This window comes from Oncorhynchus mykiss, unplaced genomic scaffold (genome assembly GCF_013265735.2).
Source record: "Oncorhynchus mykiss isolate Arlee unplaced genomic scaffold, USDA_OmykA_1.1 un_scaffold_496, whole genome shotgun sequence".
Taxonomy (NCBI): domain Eukaryota; kingdom Metazoa; phylum Chordata; class Actinopteri; order Salmoniformes; family Salmonidae; genus Oncorhynchus; species Oncorhynchus mykiss.
In genome coordinates this window covers 11,532-25,000 of record NW_023493943.1, presented here as the reverse complement: position 1 = coordinate 25,000, position 13,469 = coordinate 11,532, and the positions used below count along the sequence as shown (strand labels likewise).

Below are 13,469 nucleotides of genomic sequence, written 5' to 3'. Positions count from 1 at the left end.
CACACACACACTCTCTCAAACACATAACACACAGACACGGTCACAAACTAACACACACACATGCACATGTACACACACATACACAAACACACACGTTCTGTCATACACTCATACAGGTGGATATACACACACACACACACACAAACACACACACACACACACACACACTCTCTCAGGACTATAAATTCATAATACAAATGTCTTACACTGGATGCTTTTTCAGCTGATTTTGGTCTGTGTTAAATTGATTGGTGAGATCATTTTCCATCACTTTACAGTTCTTAGCTTTTGGTGAATACAGCAGTTTGTTTAACTTGTTTTGATGATGTTGATTTAAATGTTATTATAAATGTTTAAACCAGATAAATAGACAAAGTTATGTTATTCTCTTTCTAAGTCATTGGAGATTGTGATCTCTATCTCGATTCAAAGTTGCACAATAATTGACCAATGGCAGATGATGTCCAATGGAGCTGACCTATAGAACAGCATCTTTCTGTATTCCACACTCTCATTGGTTCTCATCATATTATTCCATCCTTTTCAGCAAATAAATACAAGCTTCTGAACTCCACTGGTTTCTGTCTTTGTGTTTGCCATATATTTGAACTGTGCTGTTTCACTAAAGTTCTCAACCTAGAAACACTTTACAGACTGTATGTTTTACATCAGTTATCTTGTTGTTTTTAGTCCCACTGGTTTCACTGGTTCTTGGTTTCACTGGTTCTTGGTTTCACTGGTTCTTGGTTTCACTGGTTCTTGGTTTCACTGGTTCTTGGTTTCACTGGTTCTAGGTTTTACTGGTTCTAGGTTTTACTGGAAATAGTTTTTCTGTCGCTCTTCCATTAATTGTTTGTTCTCTACTGGTGTTTCAATGAAATATAGATCATAGTCGGTCTCACATTCCTTCTCATCTCTTACCCTGTCGGCATGTCCTGCATCCTCATTTCTTGATTAGGTCTTGTTCTCTTTTGCTTTTTATGGCTCTCACTCCGCTCTCTCCTCCCACTCCTCCACCTCTTCCCCTCATTCTCCTACCCACCTACCCTTCCTCTCTCTCCTCCACTCTCTCCATCCCTCTTTTTCTTTCTCCCTCTCTTACCCCCTCCCACTCCTCCACCTCTTCCCCTCATTCTCCTACCCACCTACTCTTCCTCTCTCTCCTCCACCTCTTCCCCTCATTCTCCGACCCACCTACCCTTCCTCTCTCTCCTCTACCTATTCCCCTCATTCTCCTACCCATCTACCCTTCCTCTCTCTCCTCCACCTCTTCCCCTCATTCTCCTACCCGCCTACCCTTCCTCTCTCTCCTCCACTCTCTAAGCCATGTGTCGGTCATCCGTCAGTGTATAGCGGGACGTCAGGATTCCTCACAGCTAGTTTCCACTCTGCTGTGTGGAATAAAGCTGAAGCCTTGACACATTCCTCCCCATCTTAAAGCCTGCTAAATCAACTGAGGAATGTGGCCTGCACTGAACCAACACCGTTTAGCCCCCCTCACACACAACCACCTGCATGTATGTGAGTGTGCACACAGACACGTTGATAGACACACACATTCATACACACAAACGCATGCTTGCAGACACACACATTCACACCATAAACACACCCACATTCATTTAAATACACACACGCACACACACACACACACACACCCGCCCTGTCTTAGCTGCATACAAAGACACAGAAACACACACACACTGTCCTGCATACACACAGGCACACCACAGCAATCCCAGTGATTATCAGAGGCTCTTGTCAGAACAGCTAGGTTGTGTTTATGTCCCAACATCACCACACTCTCCTCCAGGCCCCAGAGCAACACACAGTACATCTCTACAGTTCACATTATTTCTCCTCTCCTTTCTCCTCTTCCTTCCCTTTTTGTTTCCAGTTTTCTGATTCACACTTTATTTCTAGTCGTCCACGTAATTCTTTCTCCCTCGTTCCCCTGCCTCGTCACCTCTCACAGTAGCAGAGACGGATGACGAGGTCAGTAGAGGGTTATTTAATAATTGAGGGTTTTCTCATTTTTTTATAGAGACACAACTCACAAACACAAATCAAGCAAATAATACAGTGTTTCAATGCATGTACTGTATGTATGGTGTTGAAGAACAGAATCATTCAGGCCCTGATGAATTCCTCATTATATACGTTCCTCCTTCAAACAGGTAGTCTAACGTTTCACCGTCACCTTCAACATCTCTTCAAACAGGTAGTCTAACGATTCACCTTCAACATCTCTTCAAATAGGTAGTCTAACGTTTCACCGTCACCTTCAACATCTCTTCAAACAGGTAGTCTAACGTTTCACCTTCAACATCTCTTCAAACAGGTAGTCTAACGTTTCACCTTCAACATCTCTTCAAACAGGTAGTCTAACGTTTCACCTTCAACATCTCTTCAAACAGGTAGTCTAACGTTTGACCTTCAACATCTCTTCAAACAGGTAGTCTAACGTTTCACCTTCAACATCTCTTCAAACAGGTAGTCTAACGTTTCACCTTCAACATCTCTTCAAACAGGTAGTCTAACGTTTCACCTTCAACATCTCTTCAAACAGGTAGTCTAACGTTTCACCTTCAACATCTCTTCAAACAGGTAGTCTAACGTTTTCACCTTCAACATCTCTTCAAACAGGTAGTCTAACGTTTGACCTTCAACATCTCTTCAAACAGGTAGTCTAACGTTTCACCTTCAACATCTCTTCAAACAGGTAGTCTAACGTTTCACCTTCAACATCTCTTCAAACAGGTAGTCTAACGTTTCACCTTCAACATCTCTTCAAACAGGTAGTCTAACGATTCACCTTCAACATCTCTTCAAACAGGTAGTCTAACGTTTTACCTTCAACATCTCTTCAAACAGGTAGTCTAACGTTTCACCTTCAACATCTCTTCAAACAGGAAGTCTAACGTTTCACCTTCAACATCTCTTCAAACAGGTAGTCTAACGTTTCACCTTCAACATCTCTTCAAACAGGTAGTCTAACGTTTCACCTTCAACATCTCTTCAAACAGGAAGTCTAACGTTTCACCTTCAACATCTCTTCAAACAGGTAGTCTAACGTTTCACCTTCAACATCTCTTCAAACAGGTAGTCTAACGATTCACCTTCAACATCTCTTCAAACAGGTAGTCTAACGTTTCACCGTCACCTTCAACATCTCTTCAAACAGGTAGTCTAACGTTTGACCTTCAACATCTCTTCAAACAGGTAGTCTAACGTTTGACCTTCAACATCTCTTCAAATAGGTAGTCTAACGTTTCACCTTCAACATCTCTTCAAACAGCTAGTCTAACGATTCACCTTCAACATCTCTTCAAACAGCTAGTCTAACGTTTGACCTTCAACATCTCTTCAAACAGGTAGTCTAACGTTTCACCTTCAACATCTCTTCAAACAGGTAGTCTAACGTTTCACCGTCACCTTCAACATCTTCCACAGACCGGTGGACACAGCTCAACACTCCAACCCAGAGTGGTTATCTAACCAGAGGTGATGAGCTGTGTCTGACCTGTGTCTTGGTCTATGTAGAGTCCACAGCACCTGATCTGGCTTCCACCCTGGAACTCTGTGAGTGGGCCTGACCTTCATAAAGGCTGAAGTTGGCACTGCTATCAGGGTGCTATGACGAAGCATAACCTGCTTGGACCCCTCTGGCTGTGGGCCAGGGTGTAATCAGAGCTGTATTCATAAAGTGTCTCAAGGTAGGAGTGCTGATCTGGTATCAGGTCCCCCCTGCCCAAATAATCGTATCATTATATTATCTAAACTGTAAAACTAATCCTAGATCATATTCCGAGACTTGTGTGAATACGGGCCCAGGACACATGCATGCACACACACACACGAACACACACACACTATACATACTCTCTCTCTCTCTCTCTCTCTCTCTCTCTCTCTCTCTCTCTCTTTTAGTATCACACACACCACCTGGATATACTGTACAGGGTGACCAAGTTCATTGCCTGAGACATATAGTGCATTCCTCCATATAGCAGTCATCCATCTACACATACCCAGGCCAGGACAGCAGCAGTTCATGCCCAGCCAAAGCTCCCCATCCCTGGGATGATGAGAACCACAGCCCCCTACAACACATCCATCCAGGACAATTGTCTCATTGAATGAATGGTAAGTGCATTGTGTACAGGAAATGGATTATGGCTTTGATTATATAGACATACATATAGCTTTAACACAGGTATCATTAGACAGTTCTGGGAACGTTACATTTGACATGGAGGAATGAGTGAAAGACATTAACCAGTTTCCCCTGATTCTTGTGGGAATGAGAGCGTTGTAAGGAGAACCCAGGCCCTCTTGTGAAAGTGTGTTTGTTTTCCATGTTGCTTAACAGCCAAGACAAGTGTGTGTTATGTTGTACATCTAGGGAACACAGACGGAGCCCGTTGAGGTGGGCTGTGCTGTCCGTGCTCCTCCCCTCCCCTCCTCAATCGCTCCCGTTTAGCATGAGAAAGAACTCTCCCGGGACGAGGGAAGAGAGAAATGGGGATTTGAATCATTAAACATTCCTGCCAGATTGCCACCCCCAACCGATGACCACCCTCCCTCTCTGGCAGAACAACTCTCTCTGTCTCTGTCTCTTTGTCTCTGTCTCGCTCTCTCACTTTTCTCTGCCCCTACGACCCTGTTCCTCCTTCCTTATCTCTCCCTTTTCCCCTCCCAATCTCTTCTCTATTTCTCCCCCCCTCTCTCTCTCCCTTTTCCTCTCCCAATCTCTTCTCTATTCCCCCCCCCCCTCTCTCTCCCTTTTCCTCTCCCAATCTCTTCTCTATTCCCCCCCCTCTCTCTCTCCCTTTTCCCCTCCCAATCTCTTCTCTATTTCCCCCCCTCTCTCTCTCTCTCCTTTTCCCCCTCCCAATCTCTTCTCTATTTCCCCCCCCCCCTCTCTCTCCCTTTTCCTCTCCCAATCTCTTCTCTATTCCCCCCCCCTCTCTCTCCCTTTTCCTCTCCCAATCTCTTCTCTATTCCCCCCCCCCTCTCTCTCTCCCTTTTCCCCTCCCAATCTCTTCTCTATTTCTCCCCCCCTCTCTCTCTCCCTTTTCCCCTCCCAATCTCTTCTCTATTCCCCCCCCCTCTCTCTCTCCCTTTCCCCCTCCCAATCTCTTCTCTATTCCCCCCCCTCTCTCCCTTTTCCCCTCCCAATCTCTTCTCTATTTCCCCCCCCTCTCTCTCTCCCTTTCCCCCTCCCATCTATTCTCTATTCCCCCTCTCTCTCTCCCTTTCCCCCTCCCAATCTATTCTCTATTCCCCCCCTCTCTCTCTCCTTTTCCCCCTCCCAATCTCTTCTCTATTTCTCCCCCCCTCTCTCTCTCCCTTTTCCCCTCCCAATCTATTCTCTATTCCCCCCCCCTCTCTCTCCTTTTCCCCCTCCCAATCTCTTCTCTATTCCCCCCCCTCTCTCTCCCTTTTCCCCTCCCAATCTATTCTCTATTTCTCCCCCCTCTCTCTCTCCCTTTTACCCTCCCAATCTATTCTCTATTCCCCCCTCTCTCTCCCTTTTCCCCTCCCAATCTATTCTCTCCCCCCCCCTCTCTCTCTCCTTTTCCCCTCCCAATCTCTTCTCTATTCCTCCCCCTCTCTCTCTCCCTTTTCCCCTCCCAATCTCTTCTCTATTCCCCCCCCCCTCTCTCTCTCCCTTTTACCCTCCCAATCTATTCTCTATTCCCCCCCCCTCTCTCTCTCCCTTTTACCCTCCCAATCTCTTCTCTACCCCCCCTCTCTCTCTCCCTTTTACCCTCCCAATCTCTTCTCTACCCCCCTCTCTCTCTCCCTTTTACCCTCCCAATCTCTTCTCTACCCCCCCTCTCTCTCTCCCTTTTACCCTCCCAATCTCTTCTCTATTTCTCCCCCGCCTCTCTCTCTCCCTTTTACCCTCCCAATCTATTCTCTATTCCCCCCCCTCTCTCTCTCCCTTTTCCCCTCCCAATCTATTCTCTATTCCCCCCCCTCTCTCTCTCCCTTTTCCCCTCCCAATCTATTCTCTATTCCCCCCCTCTCTCTCCCTTTTACCCTCCCAATCTATTCTCTATTTCTCCCCCCCCCCTCTCTCTCCTTTTCCCCTCCCAATCTCTTCTCTATCCCCCCCCCTCTCTCTCTCCCTTTTCCCCTCCCAATCTCTTCTCTATTCCCCCCCCTCTCTCTCCCTTTTCCCCCTCCCAATCTCTTCTCTATTTCCCCCCCCTCTCTCTCTCCTTTTCCCCTCCCAATCTATTCTCTATTTCCCCCCCCTCTCTCTCTCCTTTTCCCCTCCCAATCTATTCTCTATTCCCCCCCCCTCTCTCTCCCTTTCCCCCTCCCAATCTCTTCTCTATTTCCCCCCCCCTCTCTCTCTCCTTTTCCCCTCCCAATCTATTCTCTATTTCCCCCCCCCTCTCTCTCTCCTTTTCCCCCTCCCAATCTATTCTCTATTCCCCCCCCCTCTCTCTCCTTTTCCCCCTCCCAATCTCTTCTCTATTTCTCCCCCGCCTCTCTCTCTCCCTTTTACCCTCCCAATCTATTCTCTATTCCCCCCCTCTCTCTCTCTCCCTTTTCCCCTCCCAATCTATTCTCTATTCCCCCCTCTCTCTCTCTCCCTTTTCCCCTCCCAATCTATTCTCTATTTCCCCCCCCCCCTCTCTCTCCTTTTCCCCCTCCCAATCTATTCTCTATTCCCCCCCCTCTCTCTCCTTTTCCCCCTCCCAATCTATTCTCTATTCCCCCCTCTCTCTCTCTCCCTTTTCCCCTCCCAATCTCTTCTCTATTCCCCCCCTCTCTCTCTCCCTTTCCCCCTCCCAATCTCTTCTCTATTCCCCCCCCCTCTCTCTCCCTTTTACCCTCCCAATCTCTTCTCTATTCCCCCCTCTCTCTCCTTTTCCCCCTCCCAATCTCTTCTCTATTTCCCCCCCCCCTCTCTCTCTCCCTTTTCCCCTCCCAATCTCTTCTCTATTTCCCCCCCCCCTCTCTCTCTCCCTTTTCCCCTCCCAATCTCTTCTCTACCCCCCCCCCCTCTCTCTTTCTCCCCCTCTCCCCCACCCTCTCTTCCTCCTCCTTCCTTCCATCTCTCTCCCTGTTCCCCTCCCATGGACCACTATGGACCCAGAGCTCACGGTGGCATTCCCACACTGGGGCATCTTTGTGCCTGTGAATGGGGAGGGACACGACTCCAATGGCACTTGTCGGTCACAAAAACAAGTGGGCTGAAGGAGGACAGAGTATGAGGAGAGGAGGACAATATGAATGGAAATATCAAACTATTGCTCTTGGCCCGTATTCATAGAGCACCTCAGAGTAGGAGTGCTGATCTAGGACCAGGTCCTCCCTGTCCATGTGCTCTTATTCTTGATGATTTAAATACATCTCAGAGTAGGAGTGCTGATCTAGGACCAGGTCCTCCCTGTCCATGTGCTCTTATTCATTATGATTTAAATACATCTCAGAGTAGGAGTGCTGATCTAGGACCAGGTCCTCCCTGTCCATGTGCTCTTATTCATTATGATTTAAATACATCTCAGAGTAGGAGTGCTGATCTAGGACCAGGTCCTCCCTGTCCATGTGCTCTTATTCATTATGATTTAAATACATCTCAGAGTAGGAGTGCTGATCTAGGACCAGGTCCTCCCTGTCCATGTGCTCTTATTCATTATGATTTAAATACATCTCAGAGTAGGAGTGCTGATCTAGGACCAGGTCCTCCCTGTCCATGTGCTCTTATTCATTATGATTTAAATACATCTCAGAGTAGGAGTGCTGATCTAGGACCAGGTCCTCCCTGTCCATGTGCTCTTATTCATTATGATTTAAATACATCTCAGAGTAGGAGTGCTGATCTAGGACCAGGTCCACCCTGTCCATGTGCTCTTATTCATTATGATTTAAATACATCTCAGAGTAGGAGTGCTGATCTAGGACCAGGTCCTCCCTGTCCATGTGCTCTTATTCATTATGATTTAAATACATCTCAGAGTAGGAGTGCTGATCTAGGACCAGGTCCTCCCTGTCCATGTGCTCTTATTCATGAGGATCTAAATGGTGAAAGTGTTCCTGCAGTACAGTATATCAGCACATATAGGTCAAGACTTTGTGTCAGGTTCTGTCTGAGCATTTTCTCTGTGGGAGAACCTCCAACAGCTACAACATTATGTAAGGCTGGTATTGGTGCAGCATTGCTTGGTTCTGAAGAGGGTAAGACTAAAGCAGCTCCTAGATCAGATCTGACATGATTACAGTTTTTTTGCAATTGCTGACACACTTGTTGCAGAATTTGGCTCATACACACAAGCCAAATAAGACACAACACTTGGAGATAAACATCTCACAACTATGTCAAAATACAACTCTGCAATCAAAACCAAACAATCCTTTTTCAAAATAGCATTTTTTTGCAATAAAATGATACACACGTGCACCATTTGAATAACTGTTTCAAAGCAGCAACACATTGATGTACTTCATACAAAACACTGCTGTCTTTCGTACTTTGTAAACCTTTTGACTGTTCTCATACAGGCTGCTGTGAAAGATTGTTCCAGTACAGTACATCTAGTCACATTTCAATCAACACAACAATAGAAAGGCTTCAGAAAACAATATATATATACAGCTTATTTTTGCCATTGCAGGTTTTTACAACAACAAAACACAAAGAAAAGTAGAATTACAGTACAGTAATCAATACAATATGTTACTGTAAACTCACAGAAACAAAAATTATTACAGTAAAATGACAGTGTAATGGTAAACAAAAAATAGTAATGTAAGGGATTGTAAGGGATGGGGTGGATGGTTTATGGATCCCACCTTCTGTTAGGGTCTGGCCACATCACCTCATCCACATCACAAGCAATGTCATCCCTGGCTAGGCAACAGGGAAAATATCTCCTTGCGTGCCATATCCAACACGGGACAGACCCCACCTCAATGTCTCTGCATGCCTCTCCCCTTGCTTACAGAAGAGGCCTGCGGGCCTGTGGTTGGCCAAGACGAAAATAATACCTCAACCTGTTTGAGAAATGGGGAGTAAGGGGGCAAGTGTACAACTGTGAAGTTGTGGTTGGTGAACCAGTCCCTGACCAGAGCATCCCGGTAGAAACGAACATTATCCCACATGACAACAAACCTGGGCTGCTCTGGTCCGTCCTGTACAACTGTGAAGTTGTGGTTGGTGAACCAGTCCCTGACCAGAGCAGCCCGGTAGAAACTAACATTATCCCACATGACAACAAACCTGGGCTGCTCTGGTCCGTCCTGTACAACTGTGAAGTTGTGGTTGGTGAACCAGTCCCTGACCAGAGCAGCCCGGTAGAAACGAACATTATCCCACATGACAACAAACCTGGGCTGCTCTGGTCCGTCCTGTACAACTGTGAAGTTGTGGTTGGTGAACCAGTCCCTGACCAGAGCAGCCCGGTAGAAACTAACATTATCCCACATGTCAACAAACCTGGGCTGCTCTGGTCCGTCCTGTACAACTGTGAAGTTGTGGTTGGTGAACCAGTCCCTGACCAGAGCAGCCCGGTAGAAACTAACATTATCCCACATGACAACAAACCTGGGCTGCTCTGGTCCGTCCTGTACAACTGTGAAGTTGTGGTTGGTGAACCAGTCCCTGACCAGAGCAGCCCGGTAGAAACTAACATTATCCCACATGTCAACAAACCTGGGCTGCTCTGGTCCGTCCTGTACAACTGTGAAGTTGTGGTTGGTGAACCAGTCCCTGACCAGAGCAGCCCGGTAGAAACTAACATTATCCCACATTCAATCAAGCTTTATTTATACTGCACATTTCAGACAATGCAATGTCCTTCACAGGAAAGAACGAATAAAAAACAATAAAAGTTTAAATATTTACTACACTACAAACATATGATAAAAAACAAGAAAAATAACTTTATATAACCAAGATATGAGACTGTGTGTGTGTGTGTGTGTGTGTCTGTGTGTCTGTGTGTGTTGTGTGTGTGTGTGTGTGCAGATGTCTAGTTGTTGCATCTCTTAAACCAGACACAGCATCCTCGGTCTCGTGAGAAGATGTTTTATTTGGTTGCTCAGTTTTAGCTCTGGCAAGAGACTAGTGAACACAGCCTCCGGGCCTGCGATCCAAGCCCCCTCTGTCTTTCTCTCTCACTATCTTTTGTTTCTCTCCTCCTGTACTTTTTCCCCATAGCAGTCATCCTCTGCACCCCTCTGTCCCTTGTCTGGAAGACCCAGGCTAATTAAAATGCTTGCCACCAGATTCACCGCCATGACCCAGAGAAGGGAGGGGGACCTGGGGCTATAGACCCCAGAGAAGGAAGTGGGACATGGGGCTAGAGAGACCAGAGAAGGGAGGGGAACCAGGGGCTAGAGAGACCCACAACCCCTTGAAAGAAGTTAACCCCCAACCGTCTCTCCTAATGACCAGTCCTTTGATATGGTCATCCAGCTGGTCTGGCTCTAAAGGCTGAGGTGGGTTACCATGTTAGTGACCTGCCAGGCCAATCCCACTCTCAGGTCAGAGATGAGCTTAGCCTGGCTGGACCTCAGACATCTCCGCCTGGTTCCCATACTCTTATTCAGTTTTTTTTTAAATCCTGACCTGACGACGTCAGAGTTCAACACCCAGGCAGGGGTCACAGGTGATTGAGCATTGGATTGGCTGATGCAATTGGGAGGAGTTTAGGGATGGGGGGGTCCAGACAGGGCGGTCTGTGGGGATGGAAAACCAAAGACCAGACCAGATCAGGAGACCAGGTCAGGAGATCAACCACAAGTTTCAGTTCAGCGGTCCACCCCCAGCTCAGCGGTCCACCCCCAGCTCAGCGGTCCACCCCCAGCTCAGCGGTCCACCCCCAGCTCAGCGGTCCACCCCCAGTTCAGCGGTCCACCCCCAGCTCAGCGATTGGTTTGAGATGACAGTCGTCCCAGAGTGAATGTGGGATTGAGTTGGTAGTTCTAATGCATGTTTAAAATTGTGGTGGATGACACTATGATGCAAATGGACTCATGACCCGGTCTGAGATCAGATTGTAGTGTCTGTAGAGTTGGACTCTGTACAGCTGAGGACTTCATGACCCGGTCTGAGATCAGATTGTAGTGTCTGTAGAGTTGGACTCTGTACAGCTGAGGACTTCATGACCCGGTCTGAGATCAGACTGTAGTGTCTGTAGAGATGGACTCTGTACAGCTGAGGACTTCATGACCTGGTCTGAGATCAGACTGTAGTGTCTGTAGAGATGAGAGACAGTAGAGAGGCTATCATGTTGAGAGTTGAACGTTTTTTGAACATGGTCCTGGAAACTTCACTTGAAAACTTGAGTCCCCCGACGATGACTAACGTCTCAAGCATCGGAATGAGTGAGATGAAAAAGAAGAGGAAGAAAGAAAGGAGGAAGATAGCATCTGTTTGTTTTTCTCTCTTTCTTTCCCAAGCTTGTTATCGTTCCTCATTTCCTGCTGGACGACAAGTAAATAATTCACATGTTCTGCATGTTCAAAACTGGGATGTGTGTGTTAGTGTGTGTGTGTGTTAGTGTGTGTGCCTGTGTGTGCGTGGGTGCATGCAGGACCAAATTGAACCCAACCACCCCCCTCTGTGTGTGTGTGGGTGCGTGCGTGGGTGGGTGCAAGTTTTGTGCGTGCATGCAGAACCAAATTGAACCCAACTACCCCCCTCTGTGCCTTGGTTGACTTCTGTCAGAGAAATGTCTTTATAAACTGTCCCACAAGTCATCTAGAAACCATGGAGGGAGAGATGGGGAGAGAGAGTGAGAGAGGGGGAGAGACAAGACCTCTTCTTTGAGGCAGGAAAATGAGGTCATCATTCTGAATTGTGAGATGTTCCCAATGCACCATGCTGGATTCACATGACTCTGCACATTCCTGCCCACATACAGTGCAATGTGCATGTATGCAGGGACACACACATATCCCCCCCCCCAATCCACTCCAGTCCCCAGGGGAGACAGCCAAGGGATTGTCTCAATCAGTCTTTCATTGTGACCCTGGAGTTCCTACTCTCTCAGGGACAGAGAGAGGATTGACAGTTTAACCATAGATCATAACAGTGCTCAGACAGTGGTCAAAAATCACCTCTTTAGGAGATGGTAGAGAAATGAAGCAGACCTGGGTTCAAATACTATTTGAAGTCATTTAAAATACTATTTCTGTGCTTGATAGCCTGTGACAATAAAACCAATAGAAAAGTCCTGAAAGTGTAAATCAGATATCTCTCAGATGGTCGACGAACAGGGTTAACTTCTGCATCAGCACATGACTAGCTGGCACAACTGGGGGCGGCCATGGAAGAGGTTATTTACAGTTTTCAGCGTCTCAAGGGTTGCCCGTTATCCCTCCCAGAGAAATATGATGGTACCCTATCCAAATGCCGTGGCTTCCTACTTCAGTGCTCCCTTTATTTTACACACCAGATGGGAGCCCCCACCACTGAGAGGTGTAAGGTTGCCACGGTTATTTCTCTGCTGACGTCTGGGAGAGAGGAGGAGCTAAATTCCTATGAGGGGTTCATGGCACTGTTTAAATGTATTTTCGATCAGTCCAATCATCGGGAGAATATCCCCTTCATCACCAATTCACCAGTTCACAAGAACATCCTCGGCCTCCCTTAGCTTCAATGCCATAAACCCACCATTTATTTCATGGTCGAGGATGAGAATCACAGACTGGTCACCTGAATGCCGGAGGACCCGCTTCCCTGTTCCCTGTGGTTCCATGTCGGTTGTGAGTCCTTTGTTTGCCCTTCAGCCCAACATCCCGTAGGTATAACAGGATCTGAGAGAGGTATTCTCCAAGACCCGGACACCTGTCTCTCTCCTCATCATCCCTGGGACTGTGCCATTGACCTGCTTGCTGATGCAACACCTCCGCACAGATGCATCTACCCTCTGTCTGTGCCTGAGCTCCAACAGGGGTTCATCCGCACGTCCACTTCTCCTGCGTTCAGCTGGTTTCATCTTCGTGGCCAAGAAGGATGGAGGATTACGCCCTTGCATTGATTACAGAGGACTCCATGAAATGACCAATGAAGTATTGGTACCGCTTACCGTTGGTGCCATCGAGCAGCTCCGTGGGGCCCGGTTCTTCACCAAACTGGACCTACGGAGTGCCTATAATCTCATCCTGGAGGGGGATGAGTGGAAGACGGCGTTCAGCACAATGTCTGCTCACTACGAGTACTTGGTCATGCCCTTTGGCTTAGCCAATGCTCCGTCAGTGTTCCAGAAATTTGTTAATAAGGTGTTCAGGGACATGCTCGGACGCCAGGTGATCGTATATATTGACATCTTGATCTACTCAGTTTATCTGGAGGATCACATCACACACATTGGAGCAGTCCTGGAACGCTTCCTGGCCCATCACCTGTTCGACAAAGTGTCAAATTGTCTATTCCATCAGAGGGTGGTCTCCTTCTTGGGCTACCAAATCCGCCCGCAGGGAGTGAAGATGGATGACAAGAA

At 47.2% G+C, this 13,469-nt stretch overlaps 1 protein-coding gene across 1 annotated transcript in view; it reads left to right on the top strand.

The window, feature by feature from the left end:
* Positions 1-574, top strand: part of LOC110511767 (cAMP-dependent protein kinase type I-beta regulatory subunit) — a 42,165-nt gene extending 41,591 nt beyond the window's left edge. Inside the window, exon 4 of the mRNA XM_036974365.1 lies at positions 1-574. This exon is cut by the window's left edge and continues 997 nt beyond it. The gene's annotated coding sequence lies outside the window, so the exon portion shown is untranslated.
* The last annotated feature ends 12,895 nt before the right edge of the window (positions 575-13,469 follow it).